Source organism: Grus americana, chromosome 2 (assembly GCF_028858705.1).
Source record: "Grus americana isolate bGruAme1 chromosome 2, bGruAme1.mat, whole genome shotgun sequence".
Taxonomy (NCBI): Eukaryota; Metazoa; Chordata; class Aves; order Gruiformes; family Gruidae; genus Grus; species Grus americana.
Window position 1 is genome coordinate 113,304,732 of NC_072853.1, and position 17,725 is coordinate 113,322,456.

Consider the following 17,725-nt stretch of genomic DNA (forward strand, 5'->3'; position numbering starts at 1 on the left):
AATAAACTAAAAATGGTGGAACCATCTATAAGGAGAACAAAGCTGATATGAAAGGGGAAAACAGCAACTGCAAAATGTAATTTTAAGTATTGTCAAAATGCATATTGTACTTACAAATGTCCTTGTAATACATTTTTTAAAAAAAACAACAAAGTCTCAATAATATGAACCCTCCGTAAAACACTTATTAAATCTTGGAGCAATAGTGGAGCAGATTCCCTGGTGTATGCGAATTACAGCAGAAGAGGATGAATGAAGTGCAAATGCCACAGTATAATTCGTATATGGAACATTTTAATTGTGAGTAATGGCAGATTTTCAATTTTGTAAGTCAAGGAACTGTGCTCATTTCTGAGACAGAACTGAATATATTAACTGCCCTTGAAACAGTATCAATATTTCTTCCTGCACAGAGCATAGCACAGTAAAATGCATTAAAAGATGAAAGCTCTTTGATCCTTTTGAATGCTTAAAGATACCAGAACAGCGCCAATAAGTTTTGAGGAAGAGGCTAGACAGAAAAGAAATATTATTAATTGCCAAGATAGCACAATATCCCAAGACAGTGACACTGAGTGTACTAAGGACTACAAAATATTTATTGTTCATAGTTCTACCCCACTGAGCCTCTCAGGCCACAATGGGTTCCTTTTTCCCCCCTCTTCATTCAGGTGAAGTCATTAGCATGCACACGTACTTGATCTTGACATACACAATAGCTGCATCTTTTTAGCCCTCAATATTAGTGAGACAAAACTGTCCTGGACTATATCACAGCGTAGATCTTACGAGTCAGGAGCAGACTGAATAACTGGAATCCCACAAGTCATTTACAAGCACCATTGAGCTTCACTCAATGGTCCACTGGTTCTGCTGCACTCAATGGTCTGTTGTGGTTCTGCTGCCAATTGCCAGGTAATATTTTCTAGGAAGATTTCATCTCTGGGCTTCTCATTCATTGATAATAATGCCAATTATCTCTGGATTTAATTTTAGTTTGGAGCTATGCTTGCATAATATTATCAGGCCTTACTCTGATTTGACTTCTACTAATAAAAATCAGAAGTAAATCTACTGACCTGAATGCAATGGCCCCTGAGACTTGAACAAGGCACAGGCTGATGTGTGGGTCTAGCTGCAGTCCACAGTTCTTTTTAAATTATGAATGGTCTCAGGCTAACGTGTACCCTGCACAGCCAAGGTCTGGTTTTAACTGGTTATCTCAAGCTTTGGTTTCAGCTGAACCTAGAAAAATGTAGGGACTCTCTCTCTTTTTCCTTGTTCATACAGAACCCATCCCAACAGAGCAGCCCCATGCAAACCAAGCGGATGACTCATGAATAGTTCTGTAAAGAAAGTGGGAGATTATGTTATTTCATTTTTGGTTTAACTTCAAAATGGAACTTAAGCTAAACTTAAGATGAAATACAAATCTGAAAAAAACTGTTCTGGGTAGATTGAACCATTCTGATCAAAACTGAAATATTTCATATTCCTTTTAACCTTTCTAAACTTGAAAAAATACCCACTAAATTTTCAAACAGAACATGTAAAAAAGAGACACTTAAATCTTATCCAGACATTGTACTTTAAATTTTTACTGAACAAAATTTGTCAAAATGACACATTTTATATTTAGATTAAATGCCATTTTTCCATCAGAAGTCAGCGATGAAAAAAAAGTCATTCAGTTCTGCTCACAATGCTGCAGGAATTTATGCTAAAAGATTGATAAATGAGGTAGTAAAATGTAATTATACCTCACTCTTTAACATAGATTCAAATGCAATGCTAGAATCCTGAGGGATGCTTCTGGATACGTAATAGATTTCCTTCTCTAGAGCCCACATTGCTGATAAGGTCTCCAAGAGCACTTGCACTAGGGCAGGCTCCAAGAGCTCAGCTAAGGACTAGCCTGAAGTGCTACACGCTGGAGAAAGAAAAGGTTGAAGCAGTCCCTATTTTGAGAAGGGAGAGGAAGCCCTCATGCTGTCAGGACAGGTAGTATGCTGGCATGCTCCAACGACACAGAATAAAGTCCTTCTGCTTCCCCAGTGAATCTGTGCCTGAAAAATGCAACAGAAGAGGACAGTCCCTTCTTTACTTGTTTCCCTCAAAGCTCTATGCATTTGTTGAGAGCCTAAAATTTCCATTTACTCTGTAGCGTTTAACAGGGAGTCTTTTTTAACCTCTTGGGACACGACAATCTGGCCCCTAGTTTGAGAGTTGCTGCTCAGTGGGGGAAAATGTAAAGGACAGAGTTCTTCCTCCGGCCCCACGCGTGGAAAATACTTGCACACATTTCTCATCCATCACCCTATCCTGCATGATGCTCAGAAAACTCAGTGATGTCTAATACGATAGTTAAGAGAATCTGTGCATCTACCAGCCTCTCCTTCCCCCTCAACCCTCCCCCAAAAGAAAAGGAACCCATTTCTCAGATTAAAAAGAAAGTTCATCCAGGCTGAATGTGCGTAAGTTGTCACCCAGGCTGCTTTGCTCAGAAATGAAAATGTAAAGATGAGTAAACAACAAATAACCTCAAAAAAGAAATGAGCATCTCAAAAAAAAAAAGTTATCAAATATGCATTTGTTTATCACAGTCAAGTTTTATGATTCAAACCTGATTCATATATATTTTATGAAGAGAATATCCATTGTGGTGGCAAAATTAAATGTATTTTGAAACTTGTATGTGACATTTATCTATCTGCTCTATCAGAAAAAAGTTGTCATATTCATTCAGACATATATTACTTTTTCAATTTCCTGTCAGTAATGTTTTTTTAATGTTCTTTAGGGTGAGACCACAGCATTTCTCATTTCTCACAACAAAGACCATTGCTCATTAGAATTATGTTGATGAGTTTATGCCTAAAAAAGTTGCATCACTTTTTTTTTCTTTAAAAGAGGTGAACAATTTGCACTCTTATCCATGACAATCATGGCTTTTCTTCTTTCTTTTTTAAAGATATAGAGTCCGGTTGTTGGCTCCTTTTTTTCCTTCTTTTATAGATGTTCATCATATAAAACACAAATTTATGGTGCAATTTTATGATGATTCAGGTTCTATTGTGAGCCACAAGAGATAACAATGATAGCACAAGTATTGAAACTCCTTATCACATATCTTCCCTTCCAAAGGGATGATTTTGATAGAAAGTTTATATAAAACCAGTGCTTAAGAATAAGCGGCGCTGTGCAGCAGGCAAGGCCGAAGGGTCATAGTTAGAGAAGAAACAGAAACCAATTAAAGTGAGTTAATTGACAAGAGCTCCCATGCAGAACACCGGATGGAGAGGTACAAAGTGGAGATGGCAACTTCTTTCTTTGAGCTGCTATTAAAGCTATGCTGTAATAAGAACCTTATCTCATGTCCCATACACTCAACGCATGTCCTGCGAAGCATGGTGAAGTGCAGTCGGTCAAGCCCTGGGTAGAAAGGCCGTTTCGATTCTTACGGGGTTTTTTTGATAGGCTAGTAATGACACCATCAACAAAACAGACTAAAGTGCACTCTTTGTTGGTAAAAAATGAGGAGGATTCCATGAACAGCATTCAAGTTTCATTTCTGAACAAAAGCAGAATATTTGGAATCAAATTAGAGGATATGCCTCCCCTTCTAAGAATATATAATATCTACAAATACATGCAAATTTAAATAATACTTGTTAAATCTGGCAATAATTATGATGGCCCAGCTTCAAAAGGCTATTGATCAGTTTGGATTAGATATGTACCTAAAATTATGTGAACACTGGCAACTTAGGCTATTTTTTAGGACAGAAATTCTTATGTTCTAAGACTCTCTCATGACATCTGTGGCACCTGCTAGTTAGGAGTTGTGCTGGAAATACTTTTAAGCTGGCCTGCAGTCTGAGGATTTAGTGCATCCCTTTCCTGACATAACCAAAACAGCAGGGTAAATGCCCAGAGAAATGTAAAAAGTAATCTGTCAAAGGGAGAGATTTCTTCCTCACCTCTACAGGCTCAATGTGTTGTGTTTTTTTTTAAACCAGAAGAACCTCAGAAATGCGAAGTCTTCATTTATGCACAACTGACTTTTAAATAACAACATCCTACAGATGGAATACTTAATCTTACTTGAAAGAAAAGATACTCAACAGAAAGACCCTCCCTTCACATTGCTATCCATCATTTAGTTAAAGTATCAGTAAAGTTAAGTACATTTTAAATAATTCAAACAGATACCATTACCTTGGTCTCTGGGATGCTACTTCTCTATTTATTCAGGAAACACAAAGTAGGAAGCAAGCAAAACCGGAGCACAATTTTCAGAAAAAATTGAAGAGTTCCTCTAGTCATCTCAAAAATAAGGCAGGTCAGCCAGTGTGAAGCTCTGTGTGGCCATCATCAGCTGCTACCAGGATCTGAGTTTAAACTCCTCTGAGTGCCACGGGGAGCTTAAGGATAACATTATCAAAAGGACTCAAGTCCCATTAAAAATAACTGGTGTGTGGTATTATGTCTGGTATGATGGAATTTATGTCATTTAATGTTAGCCACCTAACATTAGAAGTCCAGTTAGAGACAGCCATTCAACCTCTCTCCAGTCAATGCAGAGAGTGAAGAATCTCTGCAAGGTGATTCGATTCAGCCTAAAACGCATGCCTGACACCAGCAAGATGTTTCATTCTTGAAGAGTGCCTATTTCTTTCAGTGATGACAGAGAACACCAAGCAACTAGCTTGGATTTGATGCAGCCTAAGCTAACATTCATGTGGTTAAGATTAGGGAAAATGAATTCAAAGTCAGGAGTCTAAAGAGGTGTAGGACTCTGCTGAGGACCAAAGTCAATTCTAATATTGACCTACAGCCTCTAGGTCATTTGGAAAACAGTTGCCTTTTTATTGACCATCTGAATATCTCAGCTTACAAAAAAAGGAGAAAAAATAATTTTAAATAAACCTAAAAAAAAAAAAAATAAAATCACAGAGGCTTTTTCCAGGGAAGAGGCTCAACCTTTATTTTTTCCTTTGTGAGTTACTATTAAAATAAGACAAGGCTTTGAGAAGACCTCACTGGTTGAAAAGATGTTCGACACATTAACAAAGTGAAACCTGTTTGACCATCCCTGTCTATCACAAACATAAACATGGAGACAGAGATGATTCACTTAAATGCCTTCAACTTGACTGGTAATATCTTGACACATTTCACTGGGAAGGGTATAACTTACACAGCTCTTAAAAAGTAAGTTTAAAAAAAGGACACAGCAATGACTGTGGACTGAAGATTTATTAGAAAGATTCCCTAACAATCTCTTGGAAGTCAAATTTCCATGTTCTGTGCAAACTCAGTGAGAAATTGCCTTCTTGACATGATGCTCATTTATCTCCCCTCACTCTGTGTTTTTGAGGGCTCCTTTTGCATCATTTGTTGGGTAGTATGAGGCCGATTTAAACATTTCTACATTTGTGCTGTTGCCAGAGATCATAGTGATTTAGTGAATCAGGCATGCATCATTCATATTTGTTCCCTCTTTTCACTGCATATGGTTTTAAGGAGAAATAAAAGGCAAGAGGGAGCCAAGGGTACAACTTGCCTCAGTAAATGCTTTTTAGGAGGGGCCCTTTACATTGATGGATCAGGTTATGAGAATTTGAGCTTGACTCAGTAATATTTAACATATATATTTTTATCTGCATTAAGAAAAAAAGGCTTTTGTTGTAGCATACTTACTCGTGACATTTTATTCTCAAAATACAGAATGCAATACATTGTTGATTAAGGACTTCCATGTCAGCAAAGCTCTAACTATTCATCGTTGTATATAATAGAAGCATGAAGGTATTTGAACAGGCAAATGTTTCTGTATATTACCAACAGTATTTCTATTCAGATTTTAAATAATTAAAATATTTATAGTAAATTAAAAATTTAAATAATTAGCCTGAGAAGCTGGCAAAAAGCTTGTCTAGATTTTGTCCTGTAGTCCCTTCCAACACCCCATTATACTCTGATAAAAACATAGTTTGCGATTGCAGTTTCAGAACATTTTCAATCAGCTCTTAGACTTCATAGATGAGAATCGTATCAGGGCATCCTTTGCCTTTCTGTATCTGTTGAACTGAGCATCAGGTCGTTTTGTTCTCTTTGGACATTTGTGAAGAAAACTTAAAAACTGGAATCTTAACTTTTCTAAGGAGTCATTAAATATTTAATCCCAGTCTCCAGGCAGGTTTTTGTCTTGGTTGTTGTGGCAAAAATTCTCTGATGTGGTAGAGAAGAATGTGGCATTCTTTGCTAATGCCAATTACATGCTATTCTCATTAAAAAGTGGGGACCTTATGATTTATCTACTCTCTGTGCCCACAGATTCTTAAACTTTCTGCCTTAGCTAAAGGAGTATCTTTCAACAATGCCCATCAATGACTTCTGTTTTCAAAATCATGTATCTACTTGAGAGCAAAGATAGGTGACTGTCTCCTACATGTGCCTCCACCTCCAACAGTAGGTGTGCCGGCTAGGACATTTCACTGTATCAGAGTTATGAGAGACATAGTCCTGGGTATAAATATAGACTATCCAGAACAACATACAGATTTAAAGATACAGAGTGGTGCACTAGGTGCTAATAATGAGAGACTGCACATGTAAAACCCATCAGTAGCTGTACAACTAAACTTAGCAGATCTATAATGCAGATCCCAGATGATGTGATTTAAACACCTAAAAATGGAAGTCACCTCCCAACACTTTGGAGGGGGCTGTGGTGGCGATGTTTATCAACATGAGAGGCACATCAAGAAACAGGCAGACCATGCCATCCTGTGGGCAGGGGTTGGGAAATCTTTCCCACACAGTTCTGCTAACAAACCTCAGTTTTCTTGACCTTTTAAATACTTCACTCTGACCTCTTGTGCAGAGCTGCCAATAGTACCAGTCTACATGGTACCTCTTAGTAGTAAAAGGATAGAGTGTTAACACACAGTACTCGTTAACTCCCACTTTGCAGTCATTCACTGATACTCCATCAATGGAAATGGTGTAGACATCTACACTATTTGAAATGTTTTAGGATTTTATCAGGATATGGCAGTAAGACTTCAAGAGAAGAGCATTTTTCTGGATTGGCCATGGGAGGCCTAATGGAGTATTGTACAATATCTAAAATGGGACTAAAGACCTGTGTTTAACTAACTGAATCCCAGATACAGCCTGTGGCAAAGAGCTGTTGTCAGGAAATAAAAATGGTAGAGATATGGGAAGTAGAACAGCAACGAGGGAATCGGATACCTTGGGATGTCTGGGGATCTGTCCCTGACAGCGGCACCAGGTATCTGTTCATCCGTACTCTTGCTTCCCATGGTTTTATGATTCCGCTTATGGAAGGAACCAAAAGAGCAAAACCAGGACAGGTGACAACAAGCTAAGGCTAATAAAAAGAATTGAGAAGGAAAGAAGAGGGAAAGTTTAGCAAGGCAAATGGCGCTGATTCCCCCTCAAAGCTAGTGCACTGCATAAGCCTGATACCATCTTTTCACTTTGAGGCTGTCTATCTGTGCTATCAAATAAGACATATCTCAGCTTAATGCACAGCCTGCAATGAAGGGAGTGGATTAGGCCTCTGGAGATGATGACTAACAAGTTAAAATTAAACTTTTTTTTTTCAGTTGGGCTGCAATGACCTATTTATACAATTTCTTTCTTGCTAGCTTTTTTTTTAACATTACAAGATGTACCTGGCCTCTCTCATCTCTCTCTAAACTGTCTCCCTGATGTCCTGATCACTCTCTGATCTATTTCTCTATCTGCTGGGTGGATGCTAATATGACATATCCAACCTCTAAAACAAACCATTTATTTTGAAACTTGGCTATGTCAGAGTATTTGATGCGTCAAACATTAAAATGAATGTGTATTTGGGTATTGGGTACATCATGTCTTGATATTAAATTATCTCCTGAAAGGTGGATTGATTTTTAAACTGGCAGGATATATGTATTGCTTCCTTGAATCTCTAGCATGAAGCTAGACATGAGGGGAGACTAGGAAAGGTTCTCTACGAAGCACAGACAGAATTGCTCAAGGGCTATGAGTGTTTTCTTTATATTAATAAATTCTTTTTTGTGCTTAAGGAAAGAGATTCTGTCATTCTCTTCCATTATTATGTGACAATAATACATTAATCTTCTATGAGATATACTTATCCTAGAGATAATATTTAATTAATGTGCAAAGAAGGAAGTTTAAGTGAAAAAGGTACTTTAAAAATCATATATATTTAATAACATTGGCATAGATATTTCAAAGTCCTTTTTTTCTTTTTGATATCTGGGCCATTTGCATACACACACGCTGAAGCCTAACACTGTCAGTATCTGAAGAAAAATGACAAACTGAGATACACTTTTAGAAAGATAGATTGACTGTCCATTCATGGTAAGGACTGTGATTTTTTCTGCTTAAACTTTCCCTGCCACTGTTCACAGAAGCAACACATAGGAAAAGACATTGCACAATTCTTTTCAATACTCTAGATTCAAACCAGAAAACGGGGAATCCTTCCTCTTACAGGACGACAACTGTTCAGTGTGCTACGTGGAAACTTGTGGGTCTGTATGTAGAAGTCTATGGGTCTGTATTTGGCTGCTTATCACTATGAATGCTATGAATACAACTCACTTGTTGACTTACTATCAAATGAGTTAAGTACTTCTGCAATTTTCTCCTCTTCATGTGAGGACTGCTTGGGGAAGACATAATTTTTCATTTTCAAAATCTTCACAAGATGTTGCTAAAATATGTGGACTTACTCTTTCAGATTTCAAAACAAATACTGACTGCACTGCAAACAGGGTAGCTCCAAATTTCCTCGTCACCTGTATCTCCAAGACACTGACATACAGACATCAAGACTCCAGCCCAACAAGAAAGCCAATGGCCTCCATTTGTGCATGAAGACTTATGACTTGTGACCAGCAGGTCGAGGGAGGTGATCCTGCCCCTCTACTCCGCTCTTGTGAGACCCCACCTGGAGTACTGCGTCCAGCTCTGGGGGCCCCAGTACAAGAAAGACATGGAGCTGTTGGAGCGAGTCCAGAGGAGGGCCACGAAGCTGATCAAAGGGATGGAGCACCTCTCCTGTGAGGACAGGCTGACAGAGTTCAGCTTGTTCAGCCTGGAGAAGAGAAGGCTCTGGGGAGATCTCACTCTGGCCTACCAGTACCTGAAGGGGCCTACAGGAAAGATGGTGAGGGACTGTTTATCAGGGAGTGTAGTGACAGGACAAGGGGTAATGGCTTTAAGCTGAAGGAGGGTCAATTTAGATTAGAAGTTAGAAAGAAATTCTTTACTGTGGGGGTAGTGAGGTACTGGAACAGGTTGCCCAGAGAGGTTGTGGATGCTCCATCCCTGGAAGTGTTTAAGGCCAGGCTGGATGAGGCTTTGGGCAACGTGGTCTAGTGGAGGGTGTCCCTGCCCGCAGCAGGGGGGTTGGAACTAGATGATCTTTAAGGTCCCTTCCAACCCAAACCATTCTATGATTCTATGACTTGTAAGAAATTCCAAATCTTCCCAAAACAACAGCAGTGCTTTACCAGTGAGTCAAGGAACTTAAATATTTATCATTTTACGTTAACTTCCACTTTTGACAGAGTGATCTGGCTTTTTTCCCCTTTGCCCAAATAACCCTTCTTGGTTTCATTTTTTCTGATATCAATGCCAGTTGAGCAGAAAGTAAAACTCTGACACTGGAAAAAGAAAAAGATATATACAGGATAAATTAGATTAAATCTAAATAAATCTAAGCACCATCTTACACAAAGAACTATAATCTGGGTTTTTCAGAAATGACGCACATCTGGAAAGGTAACTCTCAGATTTGGTCCACTATTCCCTCCTCATACCTACAGCCTTCCTACACTCCAACATGCAAAGCATTCCCTCATAAGAAGCTTTGGACAGCCTAAAGGAGAAATACAAAATTAAGAATAGTCTTGGATTCCACTCTAACATGTGTTTCTCATACAGCAGGATTTTCATCATCTCTGGTTGGACTATGAAGTGGCCTCAAATTATTCTCAACTTTGTCAACTCCTGAAGGCATGCAGTGATGCAATATTCCTGAGCATGACATTTCCACTGCTTGGGAAACATCAGTAATAAAGAAAGCACATTTCTTGGCACCATCTACACGCATCAACTCCGTCCACCGCTTTGTTTACATCATCTTAAAGAATTTTCAGTGAACTTAGAAAAACTTCTGCCTTTGCCTTCAAGATCTGTGATCTGGTTCCCAGGAATCTAAATGGCCACCTAATGATCCTGGATGAAAGCTAAAACTGCCAAATTCAGTCTTCCAGGATAATAATGGTCAAACCTTCTCTGTGTGCAGCAGAGCTTGTTTTCAGGGGAAGGAACGAATTCCAAACATAGCTGAGGAACATTTCTGGGTTTATCACCCCTGTCTTCACCACATTCTGCTGCAAAAGCTAAGTCCATTTCTGTTATCTCCCTTTCTCTAATAGAAATATAAGCAATATGCATCTCTAAGAAACCCCTTGATAAAGATTTTTATATCCAGATGAAAACAAAACTTTAAAGGGAAGTGAAACAAACAAAAAAATTCTTAACAGAAAAACCCAAATGCCCTTATCAAACATGTGGCTCTCTTCTACAAGCTTCTCCTGGGAGGAAGAGCAATTTGTGACAGTCACTAGTCGTGTTTCTTAATGCGTTACTGGAAGGTGATATGACGGTAAGGAGAGCAGTGTAAACCTCCACAGAGCAGAAAGATTTCATTGACTGTGATGTGTGTCACTGATGATAACAATGAAAATTTGCTATGCTTATAACCACCTCATGATGCTAAGATGAACAGATCATAGGAGTGGTAGGTGTTTCTTTTAGCTACTAGTTAGCTTTCATGAAAATGGTAGGTAAGCTGAACTAGTACTTAGTTTGGTTTTCTCCTCCGTACAAAAGTAATTAAGAAGGCAATGACAAAAGGACAGGTATGTCCTGTATTTCTGACTTGAAATAAATAATTTAGATTAGCGAGTAACATTTTCAAAAATACCTAAATGCTTCAGGCTTTTAAGGCTCTCTTCAAAGTATATTTACTCCACATAATACAGCATGCTAAGACGCCAGAGCTAGTAACTAATGAGCTAGATCCTATGTCACCTTGTTGAGAAGCAGAATTAATTAGTACAGCCATAACACCATACTACCAAGGTTTATGGCTTCTGGGATCTGTGCTAGTATGGCACTGAGACATTTAAATGCACTGTCTCTTGGAGTTTGTTTGCAATGCTCCATTACAGTGCACAGACATGCCTTCAAGCACTGACTCCTAACACTGACTGAAGGAAACTAAGGCTCTTACAGGTATGTAAGTTGCTTTTGAAAGTAAGATGTAGGCACCTCTGAAAAATTCTACGTCAGAGATACAGTACCTTGGCAGAGATCCAGGCAAGAGGCTACAAATCTTAAGTGTGAAGCTCAGACTAAGATTTGTTGTAAGCTAGACGAAATAAATTTTGGAGGCCTTTCTGGATAGCTGCTGCTCATTTTTAAGCTGAAAGATATTTCAATACACAATTATCCTTTCCTTGGTATCCGACTGGAGACTTCAGTTGTGATCCAGCATGGCTCCAGTACGTGTTGTGCAGTAAGGAAAAGTTCCACACTTTTCTTAAATAACAGTGTTCCCTTTGCAGTTCCTATTTGTAACAAACATTACTTAACATATCCACTCATGTCCTGGTAGTTTTTTGGGAATATTAGAGCCTCCTCTACTAGAGGTTTGACTTCAGCTCATCAGCTAGTCTTTAACTACTCCTTCCTACTTCTCATTGTGCTGGAGCTTTGGAGGAAAGTGGTAGTGCTTCGACTTTAAAGCCAGCCTCTTTGTCCAAGTAGGTTGTGAGTTGGTCATACTGCATTTTTGCAATGTTTTTGCAATGGTTGGTCCTTTAGATAATTAATTTCTGAAATTTTTTTACCCTGCCCTTTTTTATATCCTATGAAAAAGTTAGATTCCCTCCATTAAATATGGTGGCACCAGGGTGGTTCGGAACTTCTTGTTGTTATGAGGGGCTCATCGAGTATCACTTTTCCATGTTGCAGATGGTAACTGTTCTAAATTTCACCGCTGTTTTAAAAAAAATGTGGGTATGGATTTCACAATTGTGGATATCCAAAATTTATCAGTGATCACTGCCTAGAATAGACAAAACAGACTAGCTGGCTCTTGTTTTGGTATGATTAGCCTCACTCTCTACCCCTGTCCATTTGTCCATGAAACTACCAATTTGCATGACCTGAGAGTTCGCTCCATACATTTTTACATTTATGCCACTGTGGCTAAAATTGAGGTTAGATAGATAGTAAAATAAAGACACAGTCAGCAAAAGTATGTTAAAAGAATTATTTGTCTTTTGATTCAAATTCACATGGGAGGTAATTAAACAAACAGCCTCCTCGATGTTTAGCTGTGGGGAGAGGAAACCAACGGAAAAAAAATCTTCCCTTATAATTGACCTTTTCTCATACGTGCCCCTTCTTCCTGCAAAAGCAGAACTACATGTATTTAGCCCAGTGAAACTTTGAGGGGGAAAACAGAGAGTCAGACACCACCCAGCAGAAATTCAAAACATTAATATGAAGGTCTGTCAAAACGGATTCTCCTGGCAAAGGGTTTTTCAAGCATTGTTCTTAAATGCTAGTATTATTTGAGAGTTACAATCCCTCTCTCTAGCCTCTCCCTCAAAATGCTCCTCTTTTATTATCTCAGGTTCGTCATGAAATTTCCTTAATGTATACCATTCTGATACCACCAACTCAGATTTCTATCAATCTCAGCCCTGGGAAGACATTGTTAGTAGCCACTGTTAAAACAATTATTGTTCAGATTTTTGTGAGCAGTGTTAGATGCTGTGAGGGCTAAAACATTAGTGGTTACAATGTATGAGAGTTGCATGGCTGAAACAGATGCAGCAATGATAACAACTGTTAAGAGAAAAAGCTAATGGACATCACACCTAGAGAACAGTAAGAACTCAGAAGGACTTTGCCTGGCTTTGGGCCTCCTAGAGCTTCTGGGAGATTTAAAAAAAAAAAAAAAAAAAAAAAGGACAAAAACCCAACATCCTCCTTTTAAGTCCCATGAGGAGGCCCAGCTTGCATTCCCATTGATAGCTGCCAATTTTATTGGTTAGCATGAAACAAAAACTAAGTCAGTTTTTGGACTGAATGCCAGTCTCTACATATCTTCTTGGAGATGACTACTAATTTGACAATGCTATGTTTGTATAGCTCTTTATATTGACCTATAGCTGTCAAGAGATTCTTGCATCTGTGGTTCAAGAGAACTGGAAGTTTTATAAGCAACTTTATGTATACATACTCATTTGCTCATCACAGCATACTCTACCAGCAAGAAAAAGGAAGAACAATTGGAGAGTTGAACAAGAGGGTAAAAAAAGCACAATGTATTAATCCCTTTGGTTTCATCTATACACAAAATTATACAATTGTCACTGAATATGTACTTCAGTGATTTAACAGAAATGGTATAAATCCCTGTAAAGATATATGTTTCAGTAGTAGAATATCACAATTCAGCTGAAATGAAACTGAAACAAAAAGTGAAAACAAAAAATAAAAATCAGGCTCTCCACTCAGTTTTTTCTCATCTAACTAAACTGCATTAAAATCTAGATTTTCTTAGATTTTTTTCTTAGATTTTGAAAGTGTATTTTCTTTTGGAGGTGACATAGCCCCAACTGAACATCATCAGAATAGAAAGAAAATGCTACAATCACCTTTTCCCACACCATTTTGTAATTAGCTCACCCTCCAAAAGGAGGCAACGGCCTTGTCTATGGGAACTGAGCAGTTCCTAGCACCGTGGCCTATCATATTTTTCAGATTGTGGCCTCAGCCACTTTCACTAAGGCAAGACAGCTGCTACACTTAGAATTATAAACTCAGTTTGCAAGTAATTCTTACCACTTCAGAAAAAAGTAGTTCCAGAAAACGGTGAAAACAATACTATCTACATTTACACATGTAATAGTAGGGAATACAGAAATTTCCTTCAGAATGAGACACTTCAGTGCTTTCCAAGCCAGTCCACAATGAGGACAATGCTATTTTTTAAAATCCTATTCCCTGTTTTCATTGCACATGACATATTACATTGTACTGTACAGTGTGTGGTGACGAGAATTTCCCTGCTGATTTAATTGTGATCCTTCAACGAATTTGAAAGGGAGCGCTTTATTTCCATTTCTTTAATTTACTAGTTCTTTAGCTGATGATTTTATTAACCCTTGTATTTGAGAACTGATGCTTAACAAAAAAAGAAGAAGAAAAAAAAGGCCCTTGGCAGTATTGTGAAGGCCTGGAACTGAATAATGCACTTTAATAATGAGGGATAGAGCTATGGCTTTTGCTGATGGCTGTGACCGGCTCTGTGACCTGATTATGTCGCAGAGTGTCAGCAGCTGAGACACTACAAAAGGGAGCGCATCCCATCAAATCTATCTCCATTGTAATCACTCGCACTGCTGAGAGGCTTGTTAGGAGCAGGGAATCCATCAGGCCTCATTAGCACCATTTACCATCAAGAAGCTCAAAGAGCAAACGTGTGCCCTCTCATCAGAATAATGAGAACCAAAGTACTCCTATTATCTAATTGGATCAACAATGCCTCTCCCTCTATTTAGTTTCCTGAGCTACTTGTGGACTACAACTCTCAAAAATTAGTTATTTTTTGTTAATTGCCAGGGCGGAGCTCTGCTCAAGGTTTTTTATATACAGAAGGCTTTCACATCTAAAGAGCAAGGCACAGGCACAATGAAGCCTGAGTTCCTCCAAGGGCATTCTTAGGTTATGCTGATGCCATCCCAATTAAATTCACTGTTCAATTAAGGTATGTACTGTACAATTACACCACACTTACTTAGGTTTTCATATTAACCTAGCAGGAGATAGAATGTATTGCCCTCTTGAACCACAAGACAGTTCATAATGCCAACTCTTATCATGCTACTTTTTACTCTTATGGTAAAATGTTATTTTGCAACTGCTGAATTAGGATGTATTTTTCTCCTATTAGACAACTCCCATCTTTGCAAAAAAAGAAACTAAACTTACTCAGCACCTGTAGTTAAAATGTGTTTGATGCTGTTGAAGTCAAGGGACTTACACAAATGCAACTGATGACAATTAAGCACTATGGTTTAGCCAAGTAGGAAGCTGGCTGGCAGGTAGCACTTACGGAAACCAGAAGCATCATCCCTGCTTCCATATTTCTGTGGTTCATCTCCTTACAAAGATTAAGAAAACAGCCAAAATACACATTTCACATACTTAATACATGTAGTAAAAACCACTCAAGACTCCTAATATTTGCTTTCATTTGCAATAACAGAGGGGGGGGAAAAAGAAAAGAGAAAAAAAGAAAAGAAAGAAAAGAAAAAGAGAAATGTCTGGCTGTTACATCTCTGAAGAATCCAAGTGCAGCAATGGCACTAGGATCCTACCGTAAGGGCAGGCTGAAGCCGAGCGGGTAGACAGCTTCTCTTTGAAATCAGCAGTATCTACTGACAGGGTGGAATCTAGCAATTCTGCTACTCTGGTTTTTAAATTTAAGATATGAAAGCCCAGTCCTGCAAATGCTTTCTGGAAAGTGCTGAGGGCAAACAGAATGTAAGCAGCGTTACATGGGCCAACAGCCCTTCATAATGTGCCTCTGAAAGTGAAAATTTGATTTAGAATCCTCTACCTGTACTATATCAAATTAATCGGGTGATCTAATCATAGTATTCCAATGGATTAAATTAAATAATTACACTAATAAAAATATGCTATATAAACGATTGTTAATATATATAATTTTATTTCTGTGATTGTAAGAACTTCTAGAGTATTGGGAATTAAGGCCATGCCATTTGTCATTTAAAAGATCATTTCCCTAAATTTGCCATAGGATCTTGGATTTGACCTATAGCTTAATGTCTCCAGGGACTACTGATCACCATATATTTAGCTAGACAGATGGACATTTACCAGCCCTGAATTTCTATAACAGAAGCAGCGTATAATTACAAAGATTGCACATACAAACACTCTGGTAAGTCATCCAGCCTTATATCTGCGGGAGTGAATTTTGGGTGTCACACTTGTGATTCTTTGAAAGGGGCAATTTTCAAAGGGCAGATTCTTAACATAAGATGGAAATCTGGCTCTTTAATGAGTCCAAGCAGATTATTCAGAAGCAGAGTATCCCAAATTACTATTTGCTTATGCTCCCAATTTTGAAGAAACATACCTTTCAGATCTTGTTTAGTTGCCGTAATTTTATTAATTTGCAGGGAATGTAATTTAATTTCTGGAATGCAGTTTAATTACACTGAATAGTCCTGTTCTGTAGACAGATAGCTTCAGAAGTGCACTCTAAGCAATATGGGTTTATGCTGAATATTATAAAAATGGGTGTTATATTACACACATTATCAATATTTATCTATATTGTGGCAAGGTCTGCAGTACTGATTATAAACCAAGGAACAATTATAAAAACAAGTAATAAAAAGACAGGCCTTATTTAAAAGAGCTAGGCAAACAGATAGATTCTGTAATTTTATCCAACAATAGGGAAGATTCTTCCTTTCTCTTCTCTTTCTCTGCAACCTGTGGAATTATTGGACTTTACATTATGTGTGGAATAAACAAGACTCAGCCTGAGGGAATCTATAGTTTCATTCAGTGATATCTTCACAGTAGTATTTTATTTAAACATACAACAAATGGTCACACTTCGCTTATGTTTTCTGTGTAGGACATGTAAAAGGAAAACTATCGAAAAACTAGTCTGGGTTTATATCTTCAGCTCTTACAATGAACGTCTGTAGTACCAAGTGCCTCGTGAGTGGTGACTTTGAACCATTTCTGGAGCACAGATAGAAACAAGCAGGCTTCTAGGTTGGAGCTGATCTGACTATGAGTTATAGGTATTATAACCAACTTTTCTTCCAAACCAATACCCCATCCCTCCAGAAATCTTAATAGGCTTTTGAGAGCCTCCATTTAAAGCTGGCTGCATAAAATGATCCTTTGATGAAAAGGGATTGAAACAAGGGTTAAAGTAGACATTGAAAGGTTATTGTAGAGGGCACATTGTTCATACAATCCTCCTTTAATATGTGTGGTGTGCACCTGCGATAAGATGATTCATTAGATAAGGCCTCACTTTGACAAGCTCCATCGTTCAACCCTCGGGGTAGTGATGGAACAATTCTGCACCCACCCAGTAAATATAACAAGGTCAGCATTTTTTTTCCTGGGACTTGGATGGCGATAGTGAAGCTCAGGATGCATCTTTGTTTGTGTTGTGTTAAAAAAGGGGGGGCTCCTATAAAGTGTTGTCTTTTATTTTTTAATGGGCCAAAATAAAAAATGTCGCCCCTGTTCTGATTAAGTAACATGACGATAGTAAATTACTAGGGAAAAAACCTGCTCTTCATGTTTTTTTTTCCATGTAGTAAAGAGTAAGAGTAGAAACGAAACTTTAGATTCACATATCCAAGCTACATTATTTCAATAAATGTTTACCAGGGCCTAACATCCACAAAAGCACTGTGGGTATCACCGTACGCCCAATTTGTAGCATTCAGAATAATGACATTCAAATTACTCTGTTACCGGGTCCAGTCATAAGTTATATTGACAGATTTGTTGCAGTGACTTT

General features: G+C 38.2%; 1 protein-coding gene across 1 annotated transcript in view; it reads right to left on the minus strand.

The window, feature by feature from the left end:
• Nucleotides 1-17,725, minus strand: part of POU6F2 (POU class 6 homeobox 2) — a 318,855-nt gene that overhangs the window by 38,898 nt on the left and 262,232 nt on the right. The window lies entirely within an intron of this gene.